Source organism: Leucopleurus acutus, assembly GCF_964270905.1.
Source record: "Leucopleurus acutus genome assembly, chromosome: 4".
NCBI classification, from domain to species: domain Eukaryota; kingdom Metazoa; phylum Chordata; class Mammalia; order Artiodactyla; family Delphinidae; genus Leucopleurus; species Leucopleurus acutus.
Genome location: NC_139146.1, coordinates 86,240,391 through 86,257,723, shown reverse-complemented (window position 1 = coordinate 86,257,723; position 17,333 = coordinate 86,240,391). Strand labels below are relative to the sequence as shown.

At 38.1% G+C, this 17,333-nt stretch overlaps 1 pseudogene across 1 annotated transcript; it reads right to left on the bottom strand.

Annotated features, from left to right (window-relative positions):
- Positions 1-3,268: 3,268 nt before the first annotated feature.
- LOC309961126 (vacuolar protein sorting-associated protein 45-like) lies at positions 3,269-16,508 on the bottom strand (annotated as a pseudogene). Its single transcript has 2 exons — positions 16,500-16,508; positions 3,269-4,749 (listed from the first exon to the last, which is right to left on the bottom strand). The product of its transcript is annotated as a vacuolar protein sorting-associated protein 45-like (transcript).
- Between the last annotated feature and the right edge of the window lie 825 nt (positions 16,509-17,333).

Genomic DNA, 17,333 nt, shown 5'->3' with positions numbered 1-17,333 from the left:
TTTTGCTAGTTGTTTGGCATAGGTTTTCCAGCACTGTGGCTTGCTGGTCGTTGAGTGAAGCTGGGTGCTGGTGTTAAGATGGAGGTCTCTGGGAGATTTTTGCCGTTTGATATTATGTGGAGCTGGGAGGTCTCTTGTTGATCAGTGTCCTGAAGTTGGCTCTCCTACCTCAGCGGCAGAGCCCTGCCTCCTGGCTGGAGCACCAAAAGCTTTTCATCCACACGGCTCAGGATAAAAGGGAGAAAAAGTAGAGGGAATTAGTAGAAGTATGAGGAAAGAAAGAAGGAAAGGAGGGTAGGAAGGAAGGAAGAAAGAAAGAAAGAAGCAAAGAAGGAAAGAAGGCAAGAAGGAAAGAAAGGAGGGAGGGAGGGAGGGAGGGAGGAAGGAAGGAAGGAAGGAGGGAAAGAAGGAAAAAAGACAGAAAGAAAGAAGATACAGTAAAAATAAAATAAAGTATAATAAAGTTATTGAATTAAAAAATTCTTATTTAGAAAAAAAAAAAAAAGGGACGGAAAGAACCTTAGGACAAATGTTGGCAGCAAAGCTGTACAGACAAAATCTTACACAGAAGCATACACATACACCCTCACTAAAAGAGGTAAATGGGGAAAAATCCTAAATCTTGCTGTCAGAGACCACCTCCTCAATTTGGGATGATTCGTTGTCTAAAGGAGGGAAGGAAGGACGGAAAGAAAGAAAGAAAGAACGAAGGTAAAGTATAATATTGTTATTAAAATTAATTATTAAGAAAAATTAAAAAAAAACATGGACGGATAGAACCCTAGGACAAATGGTGGAAGCAAGACTATACAGACAAGATCTCACACAGAAGCATACACATACACATTCACAAAAAGAGGAAAGGGGAAAAAATCATAGATCTTGCTCCTAAAGTCCACTTCCTTAATTTGGGATGATTGGTTGTCTATTCAGGTATTCCATAGATGCAGGGTATATCAAGTTGATTGTGGAGCTTTAATCCGTTGCTTCTGAGGCTGCTGGGAGAGATTTCCCTTTCTCTTCTTTGTTCTCACAGCTCCCAGGGCTAAGCTTTGGATTTGGCCCTGCCACTGCGTGTAGATCGCTGGAGGGCGTCTGTTTTTTGCTCAGACAGGATGGGGTTAAAAGAGCCGCTGATTGGGGGCTCTGGCGCACTCAGGCCGGCGGGGGCGGAGGGGCACAGAGTGCGGGGCGGGCCTGCGGTGGCAAAGGCCGGCGTGACTTTGCACCAGCCTGAGGCGCTCTGTGCGCTGTCCCGGGGAAGTTGTCCCTGGATCCCGGGAACCTGGCAGTGGCGGGCTGCACAGGCTCCGCGGAAGAGGGGTGTGGAGAGTGACCTGTGCTCGCACACAGGCCCCTCGGTGGCGGCAGCAGCAGCCTTAACGTCTCCCGCCCGCCTCTGGGGTCCGCGCTTTTAGCCGCTGCTTGCGCCCGTCTCTGGATTCCGCGCTTTCAGCCGCGGCTCGCGCCCGTCTCTGGATTCCGCGCTTTCAGCCGCGGCTCGCGCCCGTCTCTGGGGTCCGCGCTTTCAGCTGCGGCTCGCGCCCGTCTCTGGAGTTCCTTTAAGCAGCGTTCTTAAACCCCTCTCCTCACGCCCCAGGAAACAAAGAGGGAAGGAAAAGTCTCCTGCCTCTTCGGCAGGTGCAGGCTTTTCCCCGGACTCCCTCCCGGCTAGCTGTGGTGCACTAACCCCTTCAGGCTATGTTCAAGCCGCCAACCCCAGTCCTCTCCCTGCGCTCCGGCCTCAGCTCGCAGCCCCGCCCGCCCCGGCGGGTGAGCAGACAAGCCCCCCGGGCTGGTGAGTGCCGGTCGGCACCGATCCTCTGTGCGGGAATCTCCCCGCTTTGCCCTCCGCACCCGCTGCTGTGCAGTCCTCCGCAGCTTCGAAGCTCCCCCCTCCGCCTCCCGCAATCTCCGCCTGCGAAGGGGCTTCCTAGTGTGTGGAAACTTTTCCTCCTTCACAGCTCCCTCCCACTGGTGCAGGTGCCGTCCCTATCCTTTTGTCTCTGTTTATTCTTTTTTTTTCTTTTGCCCTACCCAGGTACGTGGGGAGTTTCTTGCCTTTTGGGAGGTCTGAGGTCTTCTGCCAGCGTTCAGTAGGTGTTCTGTAGGAGTTGTTCCACGTGTATATGTATTTCTGGTGTATCTGTGGGGAGGAAGGTGATCTCCGCGTCTTACTCTTCCGCCATCTTCCCCAAGATTTCTTTAAGGAATATGAAAAGGAGATTTGGCACATCACGGATAGAAGCTTTTATTGGAATAAATATTAACCTATGGTGCATTTATGCACCTATTGAGATACATTATAGAATCCAGCAAACTATGAGACATAATAATACAAACTACACAGGAGCTAATAAGGAGTCAAAGTGCACTAATCTAAAATAATAATCTCATGGGGTTTTATGTTATTTAAAAGTAAAGTTTCCTCCAGCTCCTCAGTTTTGATAAAGTATCGATATTGTCAATTGCCTCTTTGGTGTAACAAAGTAAATTAATCTTCCCTCAGTCAGCAATGCATAATCCTAACTCTCCAGGCCTTTGTCAAGGATATGAACTCAGAATCTCCTTTTCTGTTCTTATAAAGGTCTTCTGAGAGAAGTGATATTTAAGAATGTTCATCTAAGGAACATAGTATCCCTAGTTAAGGTAATTCAAGTTCTACCTTTGGATCAAGCTAGACCAAAAAGTTTTTTCTTTTCTATAATTAGAATTATCTAAGTTTCTGTTGTTATCCTTACTGCCAGGAAGTTCAAAGCCAAATTGCCAGCTCTATCAAAGCAAGTATAAACAATATAGAGAGATAGTATATTTGCATTTGTAGTTTTTCTTGAATTTGATCCTTATTTTATCAATATATTTATACATCTTGGGGTGTCTATTTGTAAAGAGGTAGAGTGTAGATAAACACATTTAATTCATATCTCAGGAAGAGTCTGTTCAGAAGACTGAAAGGTGATCCCTCAACATGAAATTCATAAATCTTTTTTTTGTGTGGGCTATCAAATACAAGGAATACATTTATTTATTTGATAAAGAAAACATGAGAAAAGTGGGTTGGAATGGGCTCAGACTTATTCTCAACTCACCACTGGAGTCTTGGTGTCTGTGCCAACAGTTCAGGAATCAGCAGGCTACCTGGAGATGGTTTATAACAAGAAGTACAAAACCCAAGGCTCTTCTCCAACACCCCTCTGGTCAGTGGAGAAAGCCTGCAGTGAGGCAAGAGGGGAAGTTGTGCCATTCTTCTCACCTCTCTATCACCATTTCATCTTCTGCTTGCTAACCTTGATGTAACTTGAGAGCTGTCCTTGCTTCGGCTGTGCAGTCCAGAAGCAAGAACTTCATCTGGGAAACTTTTCGTGTTATGCACAGTGGTTCCCCCCAGGACAATCCTCACTCCGGGAGTGGTGCGGTTCAGGTTATAAACTGTTAGAGCCTCTTCATAGGTGGCTCCTCCAATTATAAACACAATGATATCCTGATGTCTGTCTCTGAGTGTGCTGGGGGCTAGATAAGGATACAGGTTTTCCTTAAGCTTTCCTTTGATGAGATGGTCCAGGTTCTCATGTAAGAAAGGCTGATGCTGAGCATATACATTTTCTACTCCCTTCAATCCTTTAAGGAAATGTTTGGTAATAGCCACAGCGTCTTTGGGGCTGAAGAGGTCACTTCCTCTGACCCGTTTACCACCATATTCAACAACTGTAGACACAAGCTTTCGATACTTCTCAGAAACACCTTTATTCCTAAGGTCCATCATAATCCTGGTAGGCTATTGCTGCTGTGTCGCTCATAATGTAGAGGATAAAGCATCACCAGGCTGCACGCATCAAACTCTGTCACTTTGGGGTTCTGCAGGAGCCTCTTTACATTCTGGAGAGCACTAGAATGGTCATTTTGACAGGCCGGTTCTTGCTCAACCTCCAAAACCTCCAGCAGATTCCACTCACTGACCAACTGAGACAGCTCTCCAACCACTGTCATGTGCTTTGATACAGTCCCAGACATCTTCTTGAATTGTGGGTAATTCTCAACAAAGGCCTTCATGTCTGCTATTGATTCTAGTTTTTGCTGTTCTTTTGGTTTCTTCTTCTGAAAGTCTTCCATGAGATTCTTTATGTTGCAACCAATCTCAGCAAAGTTCAGGTACATATTGTTAGTGTAGAATTCATCATTTTCAGCAGATAGGACCACCTCTCTCATGTCTTTACTGATCCTTGGCACTCTGGAAAGATCAATCCGATTGTTGTTTATGCCCAGTAGTTCATGGACCATGGCCTGATATGTCCACTGGTTTAGCAATGGGGTGATGGCATCATCGCAGCGATCTAAAATAAGTAGCAAGGGAGGAACCTCAGTCTGCCGAATTCAAACAGTTCATATTCTTTAGTTATCATTTGCTTAACATTCTGCAAGTCTCTTTGCTGCCTCTGATGAAAGCTGGTAATGAATCATGGGACATTTCTTCAGAGATAAAAGGAGAGCTGTCAGTCCTTGAGTTGCTCTGGATAGTTGGACTGGATCCCAATTTCGACCCTGGCAGCAACCCAGAATATTGAGGGAAAACAAATGTGGATTCACAGCAATGTAATCACCATAAAATTCCTGAACCTCAGCCACAACTTCCTGTTCATAAGGTTCAGCTAATGACTTCACATTACTCTTGCTGATCACATTACTGAAATAAATAAAATATATACTGTATTTGGGTCTTCAGAGCTCCTGAATCAGATAATCCACACTCTCCTGCTAGTGTGGGATGGTCTCCTGCAGAGGCAGAGGGTGGCTGTGGCTCACCATGGGGGCAAGGACACTGGCAGCCTGATAAATCTTAAAAATGTTTTTTAAAGACTAATTAAAAAAATGTTTTAAAATTAAAATGGGTCCAAAAATGTTATCCTCATTCACTCACTAGTTTAACGACATTAACTAGTCTATATTGTATATCCCAATACATTAAACAATAAAGATTGTTTTAGCATTGTTATTGTCTTTTAATTGTAAAAACCATATCTCTGGTTTTTGCTATATGTATCACTATGTATTGTAAAGCTTAGCAGATCCTCATGTCAATGGCCAGGAAAACTATCCCTAGCATAGGAGATAGTTATAGCAGGTGCGAAACATCTTATAGAGGACTTTGTTTTTCATTTCATAAAACTTTATTTGATTAAAAATTTGCCTTTTCTGTGTACACTGGAATGCTTTATTCCCTATGCATTTTACACAGTTACAATCTCTCATTTTAAATATTACCCCAAAAGTAATTTCAGAAAAAAAAAAGGTTTTTTGAAACTAAACTTGACTTTTAAATAATCATATGGACAAACAACTCTCAAACAAAATTGGATTAATAATATTTCTTGCCTGCTTAACTACATGACAGATTTCTTGTCCCAGTCCCCTTTCTCAAAAGAAACATCATGTGGAAACTAAGCTAGAGAAAAGATTCTTCCCTAAGGCAGTTAAGGGAAAGGGAAGGGCCAGAAATTTCTTTGGCAAACAATTATATGCATAGCCATTTGTGTGTAACTGTTTTGCTTCAAGTACAGTACACTCTTTGGAGGGAAGGCGAGATGTTGTTCAGAGTGGGAGTGGTACTCTCCAACCAGCTGAAGTGCAGGAAGTTATCTACAGCCTCTTCCTCATGCTTGTGGCTGCATCCTGGAATCAACTCTGCCAACCCTATGAGTGCAATACCAGGTTAAAAGCCAATGCTAGTTTGGCTGAGATGGTCTCTTCCACTGCAAAACAATGGATAAGATGGGACTGAGAAACAACCACTACATGATGACATTCAATAAAAAAGGTTTAGGGGAGATAAAAAAAGGATTTCAAAGACAGGGACAGATAGGCTGGTGAAAAACAAATCACATTTTTGCTAAGAAAATTAGATAAAGGAGAGTGACAGAATGGTGATAGCTTGTTCTTCAGAGGAGCTCTGCATGATCTCTTTTTGCTGAAATAGAGGCCAAAGGTTAATTAATTATATTAATGCTCTTTGTTTTCTCAGCTTAAACAAACTAAGGTGCATGGGTACCTTCAAAACAATACATGATAGGAGGAAATGGATCCACAAATGACAAAATAGCTATGTTTACTCGGATAACTAGCTCATTCACTAGTTTAACATTGGTCTGTTGTTATGTACAACCCAATAAACTGGCCAATGAAAGGATCGCTTTAGCATTACAGAGACATAATCTAGGTATAACTTTGAGGGTTTCCGTAAATTAATCAGATTACTATCCTTAAGCAACCATGCATTGATATTATCAGGCATAAAAGAACTTGGTTCAAGCCAGGGGACTTGAACCACCCATGACTAGCCACACTGGCACTATACCTCTTTAGCATACTCATCCTTGTGGCCATCAGATGCTTCATTGCTATGACATTGCTAAATATGTAAAGAACTATGGAATGGTTTGTTGGCTGGTAAAAATGCCTGTGGTCTAGTTGCTATTTTACTAGTTATGCAATGTGACATATCTACTGTAGGTTTCTAAGAGACTTGAATCCACAAATATATTCCTCCTGACTCTGCTTCCACATTGCACAGAAGGACACAGGTAAGACAGATTGTCGTATCTCAGAAACAAAGAGGTGGATAACTCTGAATACATTTTCTTCACACCATAGCTTAGGGCAAAGGATTGCAGAATAAAATTTATGATTTCAGAAAAACAGTATAAAGAAAATAAATATTTGAATGAAAGACAAATTTTTGCTCTAAGATACTATTTTTCCCTCTTAGAGATCAATTAATTTAAAACTGATTGGCTCTAAGAATGACTTTTTTTTTAATTTTGTTTTCTTTTTTTTTATACAGCAGGTTCTTATTCGTCATCAATTTTATGCACATCAGTGTATGCTTGTCAATCCCAATTGCCCAATTCAGCACCACCATCCCCACCCCCCCATGGCTTTCCCCCCTTGGTGTCCATACATTTATTCTCTACACCTGTGTCTCAACCTCTGCCCTGCAAACCGGTTCATTTGTACCATTTTTCTAGATTCCACATACATGCATTAATATATATTTGTTTTTCTCTTTCTGACTTACTTCACTCTGTATGACAGTCTCTAGATCCATTCATTTCTCAAAAAATGACTCAATTTCATTCCTTTTTATGGCTGAGTAATATTCCATTGTATATATGTACCACAACTTCTTTATCCATTCGTCTGTCAATGGGCATTTAGGTTGCTTCCATGACCTGGTTATTGTAAATAGTGCTGCAATGAACATTGGGGTGCATGTGTCTTTTAGAATTATGGTTTTCTCTGGATATATGCCCAGTAGTGGGATTGCTGGATTATATGGTAATTCTATTTTTAGTTTTTTAAGGAACCTCCATACTGTTCTCCATAGTGGCTGTATCAATTTACATTCCCAACAGTGCAAGAGGGTTCCCTTTTCTCCACACCCTCTCCAGCATTTGTTGTTTGCAGATTTTCTGATGATGCCCATTCCAACTGGTGTGAGGTGATACCTCATTGTAGGTTTGATTTGCATGTCTCTGATAATTAGTGATGTTGAACAGCTTTTCATGTGCTTCTTGGCCATCTGTATGTCTTCTTTGGAGAAATGTCTATTTAGGTCTTCTGCCCATTTTTGGATTGGGTTGTTTGTTTCTTTAATATTGAGCTCCATGAGCTGTTTATATATTTTGGAGATTAATCTTTTGTCTGTTGATTCATTTGCAAATATTTTCTCCCATTCTGAGGGTTGTCTTTTCGTCCTGTTTATGGTTTCCTTTGCTGTGCAAAAGCTTTGAAGTTTCATTAGGTCCCATTTGTTTATTTTTGTTTTTATTTCCATTACTCTAGGAGGTGGATGAAAAAAGATCTTGCTGTGATTTATGTCAAAGAGTGTTCTTCCTATGTTTTCCTCTAAGAGTTTTATAGTGTCCGGTCTTACATTTAGGTCTCGAGTCCATTTTGAGCTTATTTTTGTGTATGGTGTTAGGGAGTGTTCTAATTTCTAAGAATGACTATTAAAGACATACCTTGAGTGCATGAAAGGCTCCATTCAGTGGATAATTTTGTATAATGTTTCATTCCTCCTTCTTTCCCTGTTATTCTTCAAATTTCTATTAAAAGGTAAGTAATATCATGAAATTTGATGATACACACTGTTAATACTCTTTGCGTAGGGTGAATGAAGGCCTTTTATATAGGAAGGAAATAGTTATGGTTGTATTTTGACCGACATCCACTCATCCTCTATTTACGTATCCTTAGTCTCTGGTTTTCTATAATTTCTAGCTTATATTCATAGGGTTTTTAAAAAATTCATGAAAGCCCTCTCATTTTTCTTTTCATTTACATGTTCAGGTATACATAAACTTAAGTAACTAGACCATATGAAGGATTTATTTGAGTTTGGAGTCTGGATTTTGGTAAAGAGAAAGAGTCATGGGGTTCTGTTAAAATGAGTCTGACAAGTCTTGGCCCAAAGTCACTCTGAGGAAGAATATGTCTTCCTTTGAAAGCAAGAGTATAATCAATATTTTCATAAAATATTAATATGAAGTAGAATATAGTATGTCAAGCCAGTATTAACATTTCATTAATGAGGATTTCATTTTTTAAAGGCTATATAACAAGAACAGATTAATCTTATAACCTGAAAGTTTTTACTTCATTATTATTTCTTTATTTCTGGCTAAATTGTACTTTCAAGTGAGTAGACAGAAACATGATACTATATATTAAGTAACTTCAAGTAAATATCCATGCTATTCTTCAGTGTTAAGTGATCTCTTGGCTAATAAAAAGGGTAGATGTGATGCTCTCTCTAGTCCTAAGTACAGTGTGCCCCAATGTAGAGGTTTCTTGAGTTACTGTTAGAGAATGATTCCAATTCTTGGCAGCCTAATCCCACACTTCAGTACGGATCCCAACTTCTACATCTGTTCAGATGAGCCATTGGCTAAATGGCTGTGTAGTAGTATTCAACAATATTTATTTGTCTTCTTTATGGTGATTTTTAGGACTGGTCATACATACCCCCTTCCTCCTTCATCCTCTCTCTCTTTTCCATGCATATTTTTGAGAGCCCATATGTCTTAGGAATAAAGTTACTGTCTGTTAAGAATTCACAGTCTGCTGGGGTTGAGATAAAAATAAAAAATTCTAGTACAATATGATAAGTGTTATGATACCATGAGAACACAGAGGAGAAACACCTCATCTAGTTTATGGGGATTAGGGGAGGCAATTTAAAGATTATACCTGACACAAATACACAGATATTTGCATATACATGTGTTGGCACACATTTTAAAAAACTAGGTTATTATCATCTCAGAAATAAGGTAGTAATGCCTCAGTGTTGGCTGATATGCCTGTCTCCACCATAGTAAAAGAAACACACTGTCTTAATTGGGGGTTAATATTTGCAAACTACTTGACTTTTCTAGTAGAACGGTGGCACATAATTTTGAGATATTAATGCTTTTCTAATCTCCGCTGTATTTTCAACAGCTGACTTATAGTAAATACCAAAGTAAAACTTTTATAATATGCATGGTAGAGTGGAAAGCATGTCAGATTAGTTTTAAAAAAAGTAGGTGTTAGTCCTATATAGAGGCATTAACTATGTGATTTTGACCAATTTAACTTAATTAAACCTCAGTTTCTTCATTGGAAACATGAAGAAGCTTAGCAAGATGATTTAAAAAAAGTTTTCTTCTAGATTTAAACATCTGACTTTTATTGAAAAAATCTGGTTTATATTAACATTTTGAAATCATTATAATCAGAAGACAATAGATTTTAAGTTCCCACTCCTAGGAAGTGCTTGTATTATTGATGTTCTCTCCCTCCCTATAAAATTTGACTTCATCTTACTAGTCACACAGTTCCCATCATACTAGCCAAGACTTGTCAGACTGGTTCTAGTTAGATCATCAGTGACTTCTTTCTTCACCTCAGTCTAGCCTACAAAGTTGCTGATAGAGCCTGGATACACACACTTGATGGCAGACCTCGGTCTCCACAGGACCATTCCTCGCTGGTCAGCAATGTATCGGTGAGTTTTCTTCTCTTTTCCTTTGTCTTAAGTTAACTTGCTTAAAGTGGCATGAACCACACCAAGGAATGTGTAGATCTCCAATTTATTATTTGCTTAATGTGGAAAAATACTTTTGATATTTAACATGAAATTATGTCAAGAAATAGGTTTCTCTTCTTTCTACACTAGTGTTCCCTGTCCTCTTGTGACCCATCCCAAATGTTTATGTACTTTCAGAAGAGCTCAACAAAAGATAAAGGCACATGGTGTTTAACAACTGTCTTTTAGTTTGTTTTGTTTTGAGAAAAATAGAATGTGTTTTTAGCTTCAGTTTTATTTGTCTCAAGTTTATTATATTATATTATATATTATATTATATTTAATACTCAAAATTATACATGAGAAAAAAATCTAAAACCATGAAGATCAAACTTACACTTCTTTCTGTAAGTAAATAGTATAAACTAAAAAATATATATATGTTTTAAAAGAACAAGAAACAATTTAAGAAGGCAATGTGATTAAATTATTATAGTTGGATTTTTAAAATAAATCCAGTGATGTACCTGGTCAAAATCAACTTCTCTAATAGAGAAGTCATAATTATTCTGAGGTTGTTTTCTTTAAAAGTTAGCAACTAAATAGTAACAAGATTTCAGTGTACCAGTTTGGGCTCTGAAAATAATTTTATCTTCATGTTAAAAATTCATTTTCTCTGATTGAGATATTGGCATGCTCTTTTTTGTTAATTTCTGTTTTGAGAAGAAAACAGTTTGAAAAGTATAAAGCTTCTAATGGAATCTTAATAGTGAAAAACACTCAGGCTCTGTAGTTGATAGGAAGAAAGTTCTACATAGTCCTCATGAGAAATTTAATACTCTCTGTATTTGCTGATGAATCAACTAAGAGCGACAGACATCACAAATTAAATCAGACTTTTCAAGGCTTCCTGCCTTCTGCAAGTACTTCTCTATAATCCATGATGGTTTTGTGTCCTAGCCTTTTTACCTAGATTATCTTTAAGAATATTACTATAGAAAACAGTGCATTTATTTAAACATATAATTTCTATCAAACTCAAGATTCTAAATTGATTTCAGGCTTTGTCTATGCTAAATCTGAGTGAGTCTGGAGTTTGTGTAGGGGAGTTATAATTTGGAGGTATTGGAACGAATTTTCCTGAGTATAGTCTCTAATTTGAAGCAAAGATGTTTTCAGTCTTGCTTCAGAGTAGATGGAATATACCTCTCAAGGAAAAACAAACAAACAAAAAACTCCTTCCTGATCTAAAACTTGTATACAAAGTGGAGCATATCGATGTTTGAGTCAGCCTAGGAGATGTTCAGAGAATGGGCTAGAGTGAAAAGGGATTAAATTTATTAGCACATTTGCTGGAATAAGTGTACCAACAAGAATGCTTTGAAAAATGAGGTATATTGAGATATATAGGCAATTTCTTTTTAAAGCCATTTGCTCATAACTGGGAAGGCATATCAGAAACAGGTGGAGAGTTTTATCAAATGGCATGTTCCTTCCTCTTTGACCAAAATTTTGATAGCCCCTTCCTCACTCCACCTGTTCTAAATGAAAACCACTATGTTAGAATTTAAAGGTTAGAAGAAAGTTAGACCAGGTAAACATTATTCTTCAGATGCTATCATTTTCTCCAAACTGATTTTATACTATCCTTTGAATATAAAGAAATCAACACATTAATTTTATAAAAACACATACAACAGAAGGTTAAAGAAGACTTTTTCAGGTATAAGTTTATAGGGAAGAGATTTGAGAAGAGAAGAATATATTTATTAAATATATTTATTATTGATAGGAATGTCTGCCAACTGTATTCACCAGCAACCACTGACAACTAGCAACCACTGACAGCAGACCAAATTTGTAGACATTAATATCTACACATGTTTAGATAGATGAAGGTAAACTGAGTAATATTCAAATGAAACAAAATGGACAACTTTAATTTTTACTTCGTAGGGTAAGCATTATCTCTCAACATGTGACCCACGGACCCCCTCCATTAGATTCACTGGGTACTTATTAAAAACAGAAAAGTCCAGCTCCCATCCAAGAAATTCCTGTGAATCTCTGGTTGAGGCATGGGAATTGTATTAAAAGTTACACAAGGTAATTCTTATTTACTGTACAGTTTGAGAAGAACTGATACAGTACAAAGCCATAAAAAACAGGAACTTGTAAGATAGAAAGAAATTAAAGTGGAAATGAAATAGGTCAGTTTTTGAAGTGGTAGCTTTTTGTTTTATTTAAACTGGTATAATTATACCTCAATGGGAGGTGTTCTCTCGCAGTTTATCTTTTCCTCCAAGGGAGAAGAGTAGTCATTTATACAACATAGTGATGATTAAGGAAAAGAGGCTAATTTCAGAATGTCTGGAAAACTGAAGGGAGGATACAGATATAATTTGGGTAGTTTGTGTCAGACAGGGAGGGTGGTCTTATTTGGATTAAGAATCTATTTGTTTACAGGGAAAAATCTCAATGTAAAATTAATCTATTGTAGCAACCTCTTCCTTTTTGCCCTGAAATTAGTCAGTAGATAATGATACTGAAGGGTCCCTCTACTGAGGTGCAGGTCCAGAGTTGCTTTATGATAGTGTTCCATGCGTTTAATGCTGTGCCTCACTTCTTCAGCTAAGATCAGTTCTGGTCCATGTAACAACTTTTAATGAGTTCTCATTGTGTACTAAGTTCTGTATGGAAGAAAACTTTGTTGAGCACCTATTATGTATTGCACATTTTGTAAAATGTTATCTGATTGAATTTTGGCAATACTTTGAGAAACCATTATTGTTATCTCTCCTTAAAAAGATGAAATAACTGCAGCTCAGATTGTCCAGGGTTAGTAAGTGTTGGATCTAGAACCTGACCTTGGCATTTCTGGCTTTAAAGTCTATGTTCTTTCTACTGTAACACACTGTCTTATCATGTGTGGGAAGCTAAAAGAAGAGTCTTTGGAAAGTTTGCCCTCTAACAGAGAAATGGAAAACGTGCACACATGCATATACACACACAGAGAAAATGTGTATGTATGTGTAGGCATACATGTTTATATAATGTATAGGCAAAGAAACAGGTCAATACAGGTTAATGTGAAAGAATGCACATATATGCTGACGGAGGAAGGGTGGTGGTATAATTTTACTTTCATTGACAGGTCTTTACAAATGTTTTGAAGAATGCACAGACTACCGTTATATAATTTTCTTAAAACTGTCTCTGTATTTAAACAAGATAAGAACATGACCTAACTTTTCCGCACTATCTCAAAGGTGATCAGTGACTGAGAGTACAGCACGTCAATTATATCATCACTGTTTTCTAAAAAAGATTGCAACATTTGCTATTGTGTGAAAATCAAGTTCATCTTAGTGCAGCATTTTATGGAAGGAATTCATCAGTCTGTAATAATTATAACTGTCTAGTGAACCTTTGTTATTTTTTCATTATTGTCTGCTTTCCTCCAAAAATATAATTGCTTCAATATAATAAGGGAATAAATAGAAACATTCAAGAAAAAAAGCAACATCATGTGCTTCCTTGTCAGCACTGAGATTTATAATTATGCCTGATGCTTTTGTGCCTGAGGATGGGGCTATTGGGCAGTTGTGGAGCAAGTCTTCTAAGATGGTCGGTGGTGAAATGAGTGCTCTGTCTGCGTTTCATGGCTTTATCAGGGTTAGATTTTAGAGGAACTCCACTAAGTACATCTCAAAGCACACTCCTTTGGACATACTCTCATCAAAGATAGTGGATAAGAATTGTGGAGAATGTTCTCACAGTTTCAAGCATAATTTGATAGGTTTGAAATGAGTGGATTAGAGGGTAGGAAAGTTTTAAGAGGTTGAGGAAAAAAAAATGCGCTGCAGACATACCAGGTCATGCCAGAACCTGCAAGCCGAACCTTCTCCCAGGTACATATATGGCCTGAATGGCTGAGCAATTTCTGAGAATTTTACAATAGTAATTCTGAGAAGATAGAACTAAGTTTAGGGGAATCCAAAGTATCAGTCACCATTAAATTCTATCTTGCAGTCTTTCAACCTTTTATCTGAAGATGTCAGATGATGTCTTTTTTTTGAAGCTGCAAAAGCAAATACAGAAGGATTTAGCACTCTGTTTAAAGTTGAGCTATGATTCAGTGCAGAACAAATAATAATTGCTATCATTTGTTTCACATGTACTGTGTACCAACTACTGTTCTAAAATAGCATGCACATTTAATCTTTATAACAAACAATGGTTATATTATTATACCCATTTCACAGATGAGGAAACTGAGGCTCAGACAGTATTTGCCTAGAGGTGATAATGGCAGAACTGGGAATTAACCCTGGTCTATCTGACTCCAACCCATGCTCTTAATCACAATGCTATACCATCCCCACAATTCCTCCTTTATCTACCTAGGTGATGCTACTGCTATGCTGACTTAACTGTCTTATTGTGTTAAAAGATATAAAAGTTATATTTACAAGGAACAATGTTATTGTTCAATGGATAATCTTCTAAGTAGACCTCTGAGGATTGTAGACAGGAAGCATCTCTGTGTTCTATAAATTAAGGGATACCACAGTCAAAGATTAGGTAGTTTGCATGTGGTCACAGGAATGGGTGAGTCAGTCAATACTAAAGCTTGAATCTGTCCTCCCAGTTCACCTGTGTACCAAGTCCAATGTTGTCAAGTAGAAGAGTTAAACCAACACAGGTGTCTACCTGACCCAGGAAATATTGTTATTGTTATTACTATTACCATTTGAATTTGTATAGAATTATACGGACTTTTAAAAATTGGTTATTGCACATTAAAAGCTTAGCAGGTCACAGCAAAATTCAGAGAGGGTACATGTAGTAGGATATATATGTATATACACATATATATGTTCTTTACACATAATTCCAACATATATTCTTATTTGATACCTATCAACAACTGTGAGGCAGACAATTTTAATATTATCATGATTTTACAGATAGGAAAACCAAAGATTAGGAAGACTGAGATTTCCAAATCTCTGAGTAAGTGATTGGTAGAACTGGAGTTTGCCATACATTTCTAATTCTGGTCCTGAACTTTCTAATACTCCCTGCTGCCTCCACTACATCATGATCCCTGGAATCACAAGTGTTCCCCTTGGTTAAGCAGAGATAACTTTCCTTTCTCTTTAAACAATTAGCTTAACCCTTGTGTCTCAACTTTCCTAGTCCAGAAAATACCAAAGATAATAAATAATACATCTAAAATATTTCAAACCAATCTTTCAAACCTTACAGTACATTCAAGTTGTAATTAAGCACTTGGATATATATTACTGGATTCAACAGCAAAGCTAGATTTGGGATTCCTTTTTTTTTTTAACATCTTTATTGGAGTATAATTGCTTTACAATGGTGTGTTAGTTTCTGCTTTATAACAAAGTGAATCAGTTATACATATACATATGTTCCCATATCTCTTCCCTCTTGCATCTCCCTCCCTCCCACCCTCCCTATCCCACCCCTCTAGGTTGTCACAAACCACCGAGCAGATCTCCCTATGCTATGCGGCTGCTTCCCACCAGCTATCTATCTTATGTTTGGTAGTGTATATATGTCCATGCCACTCTCTCGCTTTGTCACAGCTTACCCTTCCCCTCCGCATATCCTCAAGTCCATTCTCTAGTAGGTCTGTGTCTTTATTCCCATCTTACCCCTAGGTTCTTCATGACCTTTTCTTTTTTCTTAGATTACATATATATGTGTTAGCATATGGTATTTGTTTTTCTCTTTCTGACTTACTTCACTCTGTATGACAGACTCTAGATCCATCCACCTCACTACAAATAACTCAATTTCGTTTCTTTTTATGGCTGAGTAATATTCCATTGTATCATCTGACACCAGTCAGAATGGACATCATCAAAAAATCTAGAAACAATAAATGCTGGAGAGGATGTGGAGAAAAGGGAACACTCTTGCACTGTTGGTGGGGATGTAAATAGATACAGCCACTATGGAGAACAGTATGGAGCTTCCTTAAAAAACTAAAAATAGAATTACCATATGACCCAGAAATCCCACTACTGGGCATATACCCTGAGAAAACCATAATTCAAAAAGAGTCATGTACCAAAATGTTCATTGCAGCTCTATTTACAATAGCCTGGACATGGAAGCAACCTAAGTGTCCATCAACAGATGAATGGATAAAGAAGATGTGGCACATATATACAATGGGCTTCTTAAGTAGAGTTCTAAATCCTTGCACAAAACTGTATATGTCATGGCTGACCATTGGCTTGATGTATAGATTCTTAGAGCTAAAAAGGTCCAAAGATGAGTAGTTTTACACATTTTCTTTACCAGTTGAATCCCTTTCACACATAAGGCTAATGCAAACCCCTGCTGCGTGGAGCAGTGTTGCTCTGGGTGGAGTGGGAATAAGGCTTGGGAGCCTCACCTGTTCCATCTTCTCCTTATCCCCTCAGTCACATGAGGCAATTTGAGGGATTTTTCAACCTGTTTTGAAAACAAATTAATTCCTCATTATGAAGGAGGAATAATGACAAAGCCAACATTTGCTGTGCATGTACTGTGTACTTGGTATAATGCCAATTGCTCCATAAGCGTTATTCCATTTAATCCTTAGAAGAACCCTATAGTTAGGTTCTATCATTATCCCCATTTATGGGAGGGGAAATGTAGACTTAGAGAAGGTGAGTAACTTGCTTGGAGCCATCTAGCTAGTAAGAGGTAGAGCCGGGGCGAAACCCAAGCTGTTTGACGCAAAAGCCCAGACCTATATCCACTAAGCAAGAAAATAGAAGTCATTTGCTTAAAGTCGTAGAACTTTTTACAATGAGATCGTCGATGAAAACTTGGTCTCCTTATTTATTAGCATCAGATTTATTACTTGTATCTCAAAATTGTGCAGCTAGAAAATATTAAGTAAAAATATTTTATTAAGTAAATATATTTCTTGAATGTCTTCTTCTCCCAAAGATAATTACATAAAAAATCACAATTTACTTTGATTGCAACTAATCTGTTTTGCATATTGCAATAGTATCAGCTTAGATATGAGTGACAGGAAGCTTAGGATAAAGTGGCTTACATAAAATGTCATTTTATTTCAGTTTAATGTAAAACAAGTCTGGAGATAGTCAGGTAGGGGCTGATAGGGAGGTTTACCAAGTAATTAGGAATCTAGGCTTCTACTGCTGTGCTGTCCTATCAACATGAACATATATCCTCCCAATCATGGTTTAGTATGGTTGCCAGAGCTCCAACTAGC